Source organism: Callorhinchus milii, unplaced genomic scaffold (genome assembly GCF_018977255.1).
Source record: "Callorhinchus milii isolate IMCB2004 unplaced genomic scaffold, IMCB_Cmil_1.0 Scaffold4, whole genome shotgun sequence".
Taxonomy (NCBI): Eukaryota; Metazoa; Chordata; class Chondrichthyes; order Chimaeriformes; family Callorhinchidae; genus Callorhinchus; species Callorhinchus milii.
This window is the reverse complement of record NW_024704745.1, coordinates 31,318,503-31,332,436: the sequence shown is the minus strand read 5'-3', so window position 1 is coordinate 31,332,436 and position 13,934 is coordinate 31,318,503. Positions and strand designations below refer to the sequence as shown.

General features: G+C 43.5%; 1 long non-coding RNA gene across 3 annotated transcripts; it reads left to right on the top strand.

The window, feature by feature from the left end:
* Window positions 1-675: 675 nt before the first annotated feature.
* On the top strand, window positions 676-8,996 carry LOC103176882. 3 transcript variants are annotated; one of them, XR_487639.1, is made up of 5 exons: window positions 676-706; window positions 4,891-5,057; window positions 5,880-6,643; window positions 7,391-7,501; window positions 8,976-8,996. It is a non-coding gene; the product is annotated as an uncharacterized LOC103176882 (long non-coding RNA). The 3 variants fall into 3 exon arrangements; XR_487638.2 differs by lacking the exon at window positions 8,976-8,996 and having other exon boundaries at window positions 5,880-5,978; window positions 6,443-6,643; window positions 7,391-7,852; XR_487637.2 differs by lacking the exon at window positions 8,976-8,996 and having other exon boundaries at window positions 7,391-7,852.
* Window positions 8,997-13,934: the final 4,938 nt, after the last annotated feature.

Below are 13,934 nucleotides of genomic sequence, written 5' to 3'. Positions count from 1 at the left end.
CATCATACACTTCGTAAACAATTTTACTTGGAAGATTGTTCTCAAGACACAAGAAGAACCATCTAAAGGACGGCAACTCCAACAATGCAGCACACACCTAGTCCTGGATTCTGTTGAATCTGTAATTTTGCAGTAGAATCCCCCAACTCTATATTTGAGAACTTGGCTGATTGTCGGAAATTGGCTGCTATGTTCACCCACAAAACACAGTTACTACACTTTACAGTATATCCTGTGAAGCATTTGGGGGGGGGGGGAGGGTAACCTCCCAAAGTAAAAGGCACTATACTAAATGAAAAGATTATTATTATTAATAGTATAATAGTAGTCCCAATTAATAAACAATAATAAATGTTTCACCATAGAATATTGTTGCATATATATTATGTATATATATATTGATGATAATAGTAAAATAATAATCCTTGCATTTGATATCGCACTTTTCATGTCTTCTCGACATCTCAAAGTGCTTCACAGAATATACTGTAAAGTGAATTGACTGTATATTTGTGGGCGAAACTGTATACTGTATATTTGTGCAGCCAATTGCGCACAGCAGTGTCCAACAAACAGTCGTGGATTGAAGTGACTAATTTATTATTGGGTTTTTTTCTTGAGGGATTATTATCAGATGTGTGGAGAATGGAAACTTGCCCAAGGTTTTGACCTGCCGGGAATCGAACCCAGATCTCTCGCTTGCGAGGTGAGTGCTCTAACCACTGAGCTACAGAACCCTCTCCAGAGCTATTCAACCATATTTCTAGAAAAGCTATTTGTTTATAATAAACTGTTTAGCTGACATATTATTGTATGGTCAGAAAACAACAACAACAGCAAGATTACATTTGTATAGCACCTTTCACATTGGGAGGACATCCCAAGGTGCTGGATAGTGTACACCATTTTAGAAAATTAAATTAACCTGGAAATTACTTAAAATAATAAAGAAATGCATCATTTAAAAAAATGGGTTTTGACAAATATAACAAGTACAAAATATTTGAAATGATCAGATTAAGATGAAAATGTTGTGTTGTGCCCTGCAAATAGGGTGACCTGTTTGACAGAAATTTGCTTTCTGATTCAGCAGAATAGATTTTGATTATTATCTGATTGCTATAGAAATCTGAGCTATTCAATCAGATAACCAGAATGTTACAAACCTGCTACCTGGTTAAATTGTTGCAGGGATATAGAAATAGGTTATGAATGGATGAATTGTATCATATACCTCCATGATTTCTGTAACTACTTTTATAGCAGACAGAAATTGGAGTCTGTTACATTTCCAAAGAAAACAGTGAAACATTTTTTTTTACACTGCCATTAAAATTGTAGGACTAAATGGAATTGCGTGTTGTTAAAAACTGCCATGGAACAGGCTTAGAGGAAACTTAAATTTACCTTGAAATATTTCTCCTGGTGCTAACAAATTTGGAAAAGCCATTCCTTTTTAAGCCTCCAATCTCCTGGGAAGCAGTGAAGTGATAACAACTGACTTGGCCTGTATTTTGAGTTGCTGTCGGTAGCCAGTTGTGATATTGCCTGATTCTCTGTTAAATTGGAGCCTAAGTGGAAATAGTTTTTCAGCCTTTTAGAAAGAGAAACACAAAATAAAAATAACAGTTTGTGTTAGAATTGTATTGCTCCATGTCTTAATTGTTAATGCTAAGTCTAAAAAGACATGCATTTCATCCAGCCATAAGGTAGATTTAAATTTTCTTATTTCCTCTGCTCAATACAATAAGTGCCTTGACAACTGGTGTTCTGCTGGGCAAGCATTGTATACTTGTTAAAGAAATGACTGTTTCAGCTATTTAGTACAAGATGCATTTGAGTATAACTTTTACTTATATTAACAATCCTTGGATTTGATATAGCATCTTATCGTGTATTTTCTGTAAAGTGTAGTGACTGTTTTTGACATAAAATATGTCACTTAATGTAATACAATAATACAAATAAGTAATGCTGTTTGTTTGAGTATGATGATGTGATTCTACAGTTGCTGGAGCTAGCAGTATGTGATAAAATACATTTTTATCAACACTGTAGTGTATTTAGAAATTAGAATTTGCCATCTTGGATGAGATAAATGCAGATTATGGTAGTCATTGCAGAAAATTCATATTTTTTTTACAATGGAGCAACACACATATTCTCTGGATATTGAATTACACTTATTTTATATAACTAAAATAATGATAGATTTAGAGCAACCTGTATTTTTGTACATTGAAGCATTCATAAAACAATCCACAGTCTATTATATACATATATATAAAATATATAATATATATATAATATATATAAAAAATAATAAATTGATCATTTCAATCCACGACTGTCTGTGGGACACTGCTGTGCGCAATTGGCTGCCGCGTTTCGCCCACAAATATACAGTCAATTCACTTTACAGTCTATTCCGTGAAGCGCTTTGAGACATCTAGAAGATGTGAAAAGCGCTATATCAAATGCAAGGATTATTATTATTATTATTATTATTATATAGTGTGATGTCAGGTCACCGTTCATGTCATTTCCATTGTGCTGCATCACTTGATGGCACTTCGCAAAGACGGTGGTGGCAACCTGCAAAGTCAGAAGCTGAACTGGCGTGTATTGTGTCTAATTATTCGATTCAAGGTATCTTGCTCTAATGGGCTTGCACTGTATTTGCTTATGTTTACCAGAACCCTGGTTGACACATGAAATATGGTTATCGTTTTAAGGAATCACTGACCAAGGCTTGTGAGGATGCAGCTTTGTACGTTGGGGGAAGGCAGTGGGACGTAAACATACTTCTGGGAGGTGGAGAGGAGATAGGGGATGGCACACTTAAGTTGCCTACAGTGGCGGATTGATTTGCTTCAAGCATAATCTTGATTGAAGCACAGTATTCCTTGGCAAATAAGTGATCTATTAAGAATCACAGTTAGAGAATTCAGAGTTTCTCTTCCCTTCAAATCAAATTGTTCAAATAAAACACTTTATGCATTAAAAAGCACTCACCAAAGTTTTATAATTGATAACACAACTATTTATACACATAGTCTCAAGAAAAATATGATCTAATTTCAGTTTAATTGGTTCCTCCTATTCTCCCACCCTCGCTCGCCTCCACTTGCTCCCCATCCCCCAGAGGATCGAATTCAAGATCCTCACCCTCACCTACAAGGCCATTCACGGCCTTGCTCCCTCCTACCTCTCCGACCTACTTTCCCCCTACTTACCTGCCTGTACCCTCCGTTCCTCTGTCTCCGGTCTGCTCCACATCCCCCGCCCCAACTGCCCTACCATCAGTGGCTGGGCCTTCAGCCTCTCAGCCCCTAGGCTCTGGAACTCCAACCCCCAATGCCTTTGCCTTGCCTCCTCCCTTTCCTCCTTCAAGGCCGGTCTCAAGACCTTTCTCTTTGACCGTGCCTTCAGCTCCCCTCTCGACTCTCTACCCCCTCCTCGCTCCCTCCCTTCCCTCCCCTCCCCCTGACCATTTCCCCCTGCTCGGGTCCTGACCCAACTGTACAGCGCCTTGGGACGTCCTCCCGACGTGAAAGGGGCTCTATAAATGAAATCTTGTTGTTGTTGTTGTTGTCGTTATTAGGGCATTGATGCCGTAACCTTTCATACATCTATCATTTCAGACCACAATCTTAAATATGGCTTATATGGCCAGTCAGAAATAAACATCTGTTGAAACCTATCTTCTTTTCAATCATTTGAAAATTATTTTGCTATCTACTGTTTGCAGATTCTGCTGTTTTATTTCCAAAGATGACAGATGGTAACATCTTCTAAATATCCTCCTATAATAATTCATTCAAAGATTACTTTTTCTAGTATTTATAAATTCACAAGAAAAATTAGCCGAGTGCTCCTTATCAGCCCTTTACATTTATCTGCGGTACTAATTCAAATAAAATCTCGGCAAAAAGTTGTTTCCCAGGATGTCTGTTTATCTTAGCATTATATATGGAAGACATGACTGATAAAATAGAACGGTTGAAGAGAGCATCTTCTAACTGTTACTTGCTTTTAGATCATTTGAGATCAAAATCTTAGGAGATTTAGTTTATGTTTCTAATTGATCCAGTAGCATCATTAGCGTTCAAGCCTGCTTAATGTACAAGGAAAAACACTAACCTCACCAAACTCCAAATCATGTCCAGTTGTTTAAACTGAATTTTTATTTAAAACTTTTTGTGTAATATATATTTAGGATTCATTATTTCAACTTGTGTTACTCAAGGATATTTTGTGTGCATATGTGCCAACTTTGATGCTGATGTCATTCTGGTTATTCAGCGTCAGGGTCAAACATCGTTATTCCATAAACCATTGCACAGTTTCAAGGGTGATTCAACGACAACCAATTGTTTCTACATTATTGTAGAATTGAAAAATGGCATGTTTGGATAGGTTTGCTTTATACTTTACATGTTGCTATACTGTTAACAACAATTAAAATAAAGATATTATTTATGGGTTCCCCTATTTATGAATATGAACAGGATTTAATTAATACGAACTAAGTTATTACCAATGTGAGTGCAACTCATACACAGTAATAAGCTCTTGAGAAATAGATGATGCATTTTTAAATATTTCATCATTGCCACTTGATACAGTGTTCTAATAACAAGAGTTGAGACTCCTTGAGGAACACAGCATGTCGGACCTTAATTGTGCTTATGCCTCATTAAACATTGCATTTGCCATTAAATATCACAATGATCACCTATTTTATACTTCTTTTATTCTGTAAAATCTTTTGTCAGAGGATATTAAGATACAAAGCAATATTTTCTATAGATGTGTAATATGTGTTCTGTTCCCTTTTTGTTCCCTTTTACTTTTCCTAAACCGATCGATACCTACTTTAACATGAAGTGGGAAGCTTACATAAAGAGATATTGTCTCCACATCGACTGGATAAAACTGGACAGGAAGATTAAAGAGCTTCACAAATTCAAACACATCACAGTGAGTGAATAAATGCCCGAAGACAAAGGCCAAGCAACGTTTAAATCTACAAGATGTAGAATCTTGAATGATAGGTAACACTTCGTAATTTATTAATTAAATGATGAATTTGCATGTGTCAGTGTCAGACCCAGGAACACTGCTGTTATTCTTCAAAGTCAACATCATTGTTCAATAGATGATTGAAAAGACGCCACCTCAACATCCAGATGCCAGTTAATCCTCCAGGATATTTGTGCTCTGTCACTGCACAGCTCTAATGGTTTTTCTTTTAAATTTCACTTTATAGAGTATTATGCACCAAGAGATATTATTCATAAATGGCACTAATGAGGTCTGGGCTACGATGTAGGGAGTGTTAGAAATTGTACCATTAATTAATGTTGTAATTAAGGGTTTGTCAGTGACATGGCTTTCTATGACAGGAATGGATTCTTTACCCATGTCCATGCCTGGCATCTATGCAGGCGGCCTGTTAACATAATGAATAGCAGCAATTTAGCACAGGTTTGCAGCAATGAGACCACCTGCATCGAACTGGCTCCCACCTTGAGTGCTTGAGTGGGACAACATGCAGCACTTTGAATTAGAAGCCGAGCTTAGATTAATGTCTCTCTCTCAGACTGAAAAATTAGCCTTTGCCATTCTGTATCAATAGCTTTGGTGCAATTGTTGAGATATGCCAATTAACTTCTGAGCCAATACTTATTTGCACATTGCAATTTTGAATAAGTAAAAATAGAAAGGGCCAGACTATGAGGTAATTATTCAGAAATACAGCATCCATTGTTTCTCCAGTAGATACAACACTTTTTAATAGCACTGATCTTCTTAATGATTAATTGGATGCCAAAATGACTAATGTTAAATAACAATTTGAATAATTTCTTTTCCAGCTCTTCCATTTAGGTTTAAGTCCCCATTTAATATGCTTCAGAACATGATGGAAATAAAAATGTGATTTTTCATCTTGCAATTTCATTTGACATTGGGAGGTGAGTATAGGTTACAAGAAGAGTTTTGAGGCCAGGATGTTGGATTCGTTTTTTGAAATAAAGTTTGCTGTTGTGATGGGAATAGGCAGCAAACGGCTGGGGCTAGAGGGGGCCCAAAATGTTCTCCAGTTTGAGCTAATGGGTTGTTGTGGCCCAAGAGGGGTGCTGCTCTCTGGGGTATGTCACAGGCCGTGAAGTAAAGTGAAAGTGAGTCTAGCAGTCGATGAGTTGAATGAGCAGGAGTTGGATCCAGTGTCAGGACACACAAACAGACACACACACAGTTCAGCAAAGTGCAGTCAGGATGTACGTACAGAATGTGACTCAACTCACCAAAATAATATTTTCATCTACCGCCCATGGTAATTGGAGAATGCTAGGATAGGTGGTCTGGAAGCACAAAATCAAATGGGATGAAGTGTCTTCTTCCTAACTAATTTGTGTAATCATTCCTCTTCTTCCAGATCAACGACAGCCGCAACAGCCAGCAGATAAATCCAGTGATTTATGCGCTCCTAATGATCATTTGCTGATGTTGAGGAGAGTTATTGCAGGCACGGAAGGCAGCATGAACATTTTCTATGGAAATTATGTACAAATATGTGACCACTCAGGATTTCACTTGTAATTTGCTCCACAAACTGCCTTAACTCTCCCCTTCACTGGTATGGGTCAGCCCTCTCCAGTCCTCTCTGGGAGTCCAGAAGCATACTTTTTCTTTCCTGTAGTGGGAATGAAATGTGTGTAATAACTAGCTATAATAATAATAATAATAATAATAATAATAATAATCCTTGCATTTGATATAGCGCTTTTCACGTCTTCTAGACATCTCAAAGCGCTTCACAGAATATGCTGTAAAGTGAATTGACCGTATATTTGTGGGCGAAACATGATGTTGCATCACTGCTTCCATCTGGACGTTTTAAATTGGTATGAAATATTGAGATTCATTTGCAGCAGCTCTGGTATTCTCGGCATGGACATGGAGGTTTGGCTGAAGAGCCAGCTTTGTTTGTAGAGCTGCTCCAGTCCAGTCATAACCTTGCAAAGAACTGACAGCTCAACCACATCTCATCAATATTGTAGAAAACTATCTCTGGCACAGAATGGATTTTCACAATGAAAGCAAAGTTGTACAAGAGCATAGGCATATAAGGGACCATACAAATATTGTGGTTCAAACAGCCAGTTCTATTGCAATCACAATCCTACATGGCAATATCACTCACACCCGTCAATATATGCTTTACCAAATTGCTATCTAATTCCGTCTTGAATCTGCTGAAGTAATTTGCTGATGAAATTTGCCACCCTGGCTTATTGACTCCAAATATTTGTCACCAATTCTACAGAGTAGTTCAATCTAAACTGCCCTCTTCTGAACTTCAGTCTATGTCCCCTTATCCTAGATTTTTGACCATTGGGTACAGGTTATTTCTACCCTTTTGGATTATGGATAAGATCTCCCTGAGCCTTTTCTTCTTCAGTGTGGACATTCCTAGCTTCTTCATCCTCTCCTCGTAAGTCATTGCTTATTTCCAACTGTCACAATAGTCATCTTTCACTATACACTCTCCAAGATTAAATCAAGCCATGGTACAGGCTTTTAGGTCACAGAAACCTCCACAAAAATGTAACCTATCTGTTAGATTTTACAATGGATGCTGCAGACTACTTGTTCAATATAAAAAACGTCTACTTCATATTTGCTTTCACCTTCCACCCCTCCATAACATTCACATAGTCCATCTTCGACTTTTCCCTTCCCTTCCTCAACTTCACCATTTGCATCTCGGGGCATAGATTATCAACAGATATCTTTTACAAGCCCATCAATTCCCACAGTTACCTGGAATACACCTCCTCCCACCCCGCCTCCTGTGAAGACTCCATTCCCTTTTCCCGGTTCTTCCACCTCCACCGTATCTGCTCTGACAATGCCACCTTTCACACCAGAGCAACTGAAATACCTTCCTTTTTCCTGGACCAAGGATTCCCACCCACTGTAGTAGGTAGAACCCTTATCTGTGTCCGCCCTATTTCCTGCACATCTGCCCTCACCCCTTCTCCCTCTTCCCAAAACCGTGATAGGGTCCCCCAAGTCCTCACCTTCCATCCCACCAGCCTCAACATCCAACAAATAATTCTCCGCCATTTCCGGCACCTCCAGCATGATCCAACCACCAAACATATCTTTCCTTCCCCTCCCCTCTCAGCATTCCAAAGGGACCATTCCCTCTGTGACTCATTCCTCCATCACCACCAACAGTTGCTCTCCTTCCCATCGCACCTTCCAATGCCAGTGCAGGAGATGCACATCTACCCTTTCACCTCCCATACCACTGTCCAGGGCTCCAAACACAGGTTTCAAGTGAGACAGCAATTTACATGTACTACCACCAACGCATGCTCACGATGTGGTCTCTTCTGCACTGGGGAGACCAAACGCAGATTGGGTGACCAATTTGATGAACATCTCCATTCTGTCCTCAAGCACAAGCCTGAGCTTTCAGTTTCTTGCCAATTCAATTCTCCCTCCCACTCACACTCTGACCTCTCCATTCAGAGTCTCCTATGAGGTTCCAATGAACCACAGCGCAAGCTTGAGGAACAGCACCTCATTTATCTGCTAGGGACCTTACAGCCCTCTGGCCTCAATATTGATTTAAATAATTTCAGACCATAACAGCTCACCTTCCCCCTCCCCCTCTTCTGTGACCATTACCACATCATCTGGATCCCAGACAAACCTTTTCTCTCTCTGGTCTGCCTGTTTTGTTGCAATTCCCCACCCCCCACCACCCCCTTTATTTTGCATCATTAACATCTCTTTAACTTATCATCCCCTGTCCTCTACCCAATTTTTACCTTTGTCTTCCTTGCCCTGCCTCCCCCCTCTCTGTTAATCCTTAAAAGCCTCTCTTTCCCAACATGCACCAATTCTGACATAGGGTTGTGTACCTGAAATGTTGACTCACTTTCTTTTCTCCATAGATGCTGCCTGACCTGCTGAGCAAGGAAATTGCTCTGGTCAGGGTCACAAACGACATCCTGACCAAGTGTGACCAGGGCTCCCTCTGCCTCCTCGTCCTCCTCGACCTCTCCACTGCCTTTGCCACCGTGGACCACTCAATCCTCCTCCACTGCCTTTCCTCCCACCTCAACCTTCAAGGTTCTGTCCTTGACTGGTTCAGGTCCTACCTTTCACACCGCCTCCACTTCATTGCAGCAAAACAGCTTCTCCTCAAGCCCCCGCACCGTCTTGTGTGGTGCTCCTCAGGGCTCTGCCCTCGGTCTCCTCTTCTTCACCCTCTACATGCTCCCTCTTGGTGACATCATCCGTAGACATGGGGTGAATTTCCACATGTATGGGGATGACACCCAACTCTACCTCGCTGCCTCCACCCTGAACTCCAGGACTACTGGCGTCCTGACCGACTGCCTGTCCAACATCAAGTCCTGGACGAGGGCTAACTTTCTCCAACTCAATGTCAGCAAGACCGAGGCCCTCCTGATTGGCTTGCGCCAGCGCCTCCGCACCTCAGGCGCTGGCAGCATCAGCCTCCACGGCTGCACACTCAACCTCACTAAGCCAGTCAGGAACCTGGGTATCTTGTTTGACCCTGCTTTCTCCCCCACATTCGCGCCATGACCGGCACTGCCTACCACCACCTCTGCAACATTGCCAGACTCCACCACTGCCTCACCCCTCAGGCTGCTGAAACCATTACCCACGCATTCATCACATCAACGCTCGATTACGGGAACTCCCTCCCCAACAACTCTTCCCTTCAGAAGCAGCAGATCATCCAAAACTCTGTAGCTCATGTACTCTCACACACCAGGACTCCACTGGTTCCCCATTCCCCAGAGGATCGAGTTCAAGATCTTTGTCCTCACCTTTAATGCCATCCATGGCCTTGCCCCCTCCGACAACAACAAGAACAACAACAAGATTCCATTTATTGAGCGTCTTTCACGTCGGGAGGACGTCCCAAGGCGCTGCACAGTCAGGTCAGGACCCGAGCAGGGGGGAAATGGTCAGGGTGAGGGGAGGGAAGGGAGGGAGCAAGTAGGGCTAGAGAGTCGAGAGGGGAGCTGAAGGCACGGTCAAAGAGAAAGGTCTTGAGACCGGCCTTCAAGGAGAAAAGGGAGGAGGCAAGGCGAAGGCACTGGGGGATGGAGTTCCAGAGCCTAGGGGCTGAGAGGCTGAAGGCCCGGCCACCGATGGTAGGGCGGTTGGGGCGGGGGATGTGGAGCAGACCGGAGCCAGAGGAACGGAGGGTACGGGCAGGTAGGTAGGGGGATAGTAGGTCTGAGAGGTAGGAGGGAGCAAGGCCGTGAATGGCCTTGTAGGTGAGGATGAGGATCTTGAAATCAATCCTCTGGGGGATGGGGAGCCAGTGGAGGCGAGCGAGGGTGGGAGTGATGTGGTCCCGAAGCCTGGTGCGGGACAGTACACGAGCTGCAGAGTTATGAATAACATGCAGCTTGTGGAGGGAGGTGGCGGGAAGGCCGGCGAGGAGAGAGTTCCCATAGTCCAGCCTTGAGGTGACAAAGGCGTGGACCAGAGTTTCAGCAGCGTGAGGGGTGAGGTAGTGCCGTAGTCTGGCGACATTCCGGAGGTGATGGAAGGTGGTGCCAGTTGTGGCGCGGATATGAGGGAGAAAGGACAACTCGGTCGAACAGAACCCCGAGGTTCGTGACTGGCTTTGAGAGGTGGAGAGTGCAGCCTTGGATGCTGATGCTGTCAGCGCCTGAGGTGCGGAGGCGCTGACATGAGCCAATCAGGAGGGCCTCAGTTTTGTGCACGTTGAGCTGGAGAAAGTTATCTCTCGTCCAGGACTCGATGTCGGACAGGCAGGCTGTCAGGACATCGGTGGTCGTGGAGTTGAGGGTAGAGGAGGAAAGGTAGAGTTGGGTGTCATCCGCATACATGTGGAAGTTAACCCCATGTCTGCGGATGATGTCACCAAGGGGGAGCATATAGAGGGTGAAGAGGAGGGGACCGAGGACAGAGCCTTGAGGGACACCGCATGAGACAGTGCGGGGGCCGGAGGAAAAACCATTTGTGGAGACAAAGTGAAGACGGTGGGAGAGGTACGACCTAAACCACTCAAGGACAGGGCCTTGAAGGTTTAGGTGGGAGGACAAGCGGTGGAGGAGGATAGCATGGTCGACCGTATCGAATGCTGCTGATAGGTCGAGGAGGACGAGGAGGCAGAGGGAGCCCTGGTCACAGATGGTCAGGATGTCATTGGTGACCTTGACCAGGGCAGTTTCTGTGCTATGGGCAGCACGGAAACCGGACTGAAGGGGTTCGAATAGTGAATGGTTGGAGAGGAAAGAGCGCAGCTGGGAGGCGACAACTCGTTCCAGGACCTTGGACAGGAAGGGGAGGTTGGAGATGGGCCGGTAGCTTGATAGCTGCGACGCATCAAGGGAGGGTTTTTTTAAGGTGGGAGTGATGGTGGCAGTTTTTAAGGGAATGGGAATAGAGCCAGAGGAGAGGGACAGGTTGACGATGTCTGTGATATGTGGGGCAAGGAGGTGGAGCTGGGAGATAAGGAGTGGGGATGGGGTCAAGGGAGCAGGTGGTGGGTTTCAGGGATAGGATGAGTTTGGTGACAGAGGATGGGGAAACGGGTACGAAGGTGTGTAGGGGAGGATGGGTAGGAGTCGGAGTGTGGGAGGGAAGGGGTAGGTGGTGGGTGGATGTTGGAGGGGAAGTGACCGCGGAGCGGATTCCCTTGATCTTGGATTCAAGAAAATCCAGCATCTCCTCGCAGTGAAGGTTGGAGGAGATGACCTGCACGAGGTGGCGGGGGGGACGGAGGAGTTGGGATGTGGTAGAGAACAGTAGCCTGGGGTTGTCCTTCGCCTCCAGGATTATCCTGGAGTAGAAGGACGATTTGGCCGAGGCTAGAGTGGAGCGGTAGATTTTGAGGAGGTCCAGCCAGATTTGTCGGTGGACCGTTAGGCCAGATTTGACCCAGGTGCGTTCAGCGGCCCGCACCTGGCTCTTCAGTGAGCGGAGGTGGGTGGTGAACCAGGGGGAGGAGCGAGAGTAGGAGACAGTACGGGAGGTGATAGGGGCAAGAATGTCAAGTGTGGAGGAGAGGGTGTTGTGGAGGAGGGTGAGAGCAGAAGAGGGGTCGGTGAGGGTTGAAGTCCAGAGGGAGAGGAGTTCAGAGGACTCCAAGGCAGCGATTAGGGATTGAGGGGGTAACTTCTTCCAGGGGCGGTAGAAGATGGTGACCTGCTGACTCCCTACCAACCTGCCTGCTCCCTCTATTCAGTGAGCTCCGGCCTACTCCATGTCTCTCACCCAACCCGCCCTACCATCGGTGACTGGGCTTTCAGCCTCTCTGCCCCCACACTCTGGAACTCCATCCCATGGTCCCTTCACCTCACTTCCTCCCTTGCCTCCTTCAAGGCCGGTCTCAAGACCTTCTCTTCGACCGTACCTTTGGTCTCCCTCTCACCTCTCTGCCTTCCCTCACCCCTACACCACCCCTCCCCCATGCTCGGGCCCCGACACCTGACTGTTCAGCGCTTTGGGATGTCCTCCCGACGTGAAAGGTGCTCTATAAATATAATTTTGTTGTTGTTGTTGTTGTTCCCAGGGACTTCTGTTTTTGTTTCTACTTCAAAGTGTTACTTGAGAGAAACAAATACAGAGAGAGGTGTAAATGAGTGTATATTTTGTTTTTGGCAGAGGTAATACTATCTTCCTCCCTTGCTTTCATTCATATTTCCCATCTAGAGGACAATTCTGACACCGATATGAATTCCACCCCAACTGGCCTCACAATGCACAAACGTAGCATAGGGATATATGATACACACATCTCATTTTCTTTTTGAGTAAACCTTCTTGTTTCCCCTAGATCACTGTTCTTAAGGTACAGATGAGATTGGGCACTCACTGTAGTAATAATAACAATTCTTGCATTTGATATAGTGCTTCATCACGTCTTTGAGACATTTTAAAGTCTGTATATGTGACAAACAGTATCAGGCAGCACAAACTTCCATTCTAACTATTTTAATGACACCAGACTTTTAGGTAATTAAAGAAGTTCCCCACCCATTCACCCGCCCCCTACAATTAAATTACTGCTATTTCTACTTCATATAACTGTCAAGATTATTGAAATTCCAAATTAAAATATTTATTGATTATTGAAATTCAAAGTATCTTCCTACAGCTTTCTCACATTATGACTAGTAATTAGCAAATTATCCTGAATTTAGAAGCTCCTGAAGCGCACACATCTAGGCAGGACTCCAGCTAATACTTCTTGGTCGAATACATTGGCAATATACATTCTTTGTTATGAAAAATAAAAGTTCCTGCGGGTTATTACTGCTATTAGCTTCCTGCTTGCCTTCCTGCCTCTGGTTTCACTAAGTATCTATTCATTTGTTTCCTTATCATGTTTTCTTTTTGTTTTTCTCTCATTAACTGTAGTCAGCCTCAAATGTAACTTGAAGTTGAAAGGATATTTTACCATCTCCCTTTAATTTAAACCCACAGCATTGTAAAACATTTCTGTAAGGATGATAAATTGATTTGATCTGAAAGAAGAAAGGTATCCAGTCTGCATTTATATTATACATTTGTCCCTTGGTCAAATGAAGTGAAGTGAACATTTGCATAATTGCATAATAATTGTTCCACACACTGGGTAAATCCATCAACCTCACATTTTCACCTGCAGATCCTTCTGTCTTTGTCTCTTTTACCTTGCCTCCCTGAATGGTTATTACATAATTGAGCTTTATCTGATCTCACCTAAATTAAATGAATAACAAGCTTTGTGCTTTCCTCAAGCATGATTGATTGACATTGATAGGCAGCTGTGGTGGAAGAAATGAAAACAAGCACCCTGGCAGTTTGGATGTGGAGGATGACGTTTGATTTCCATCCTTCTTTCCATCATGTTATTG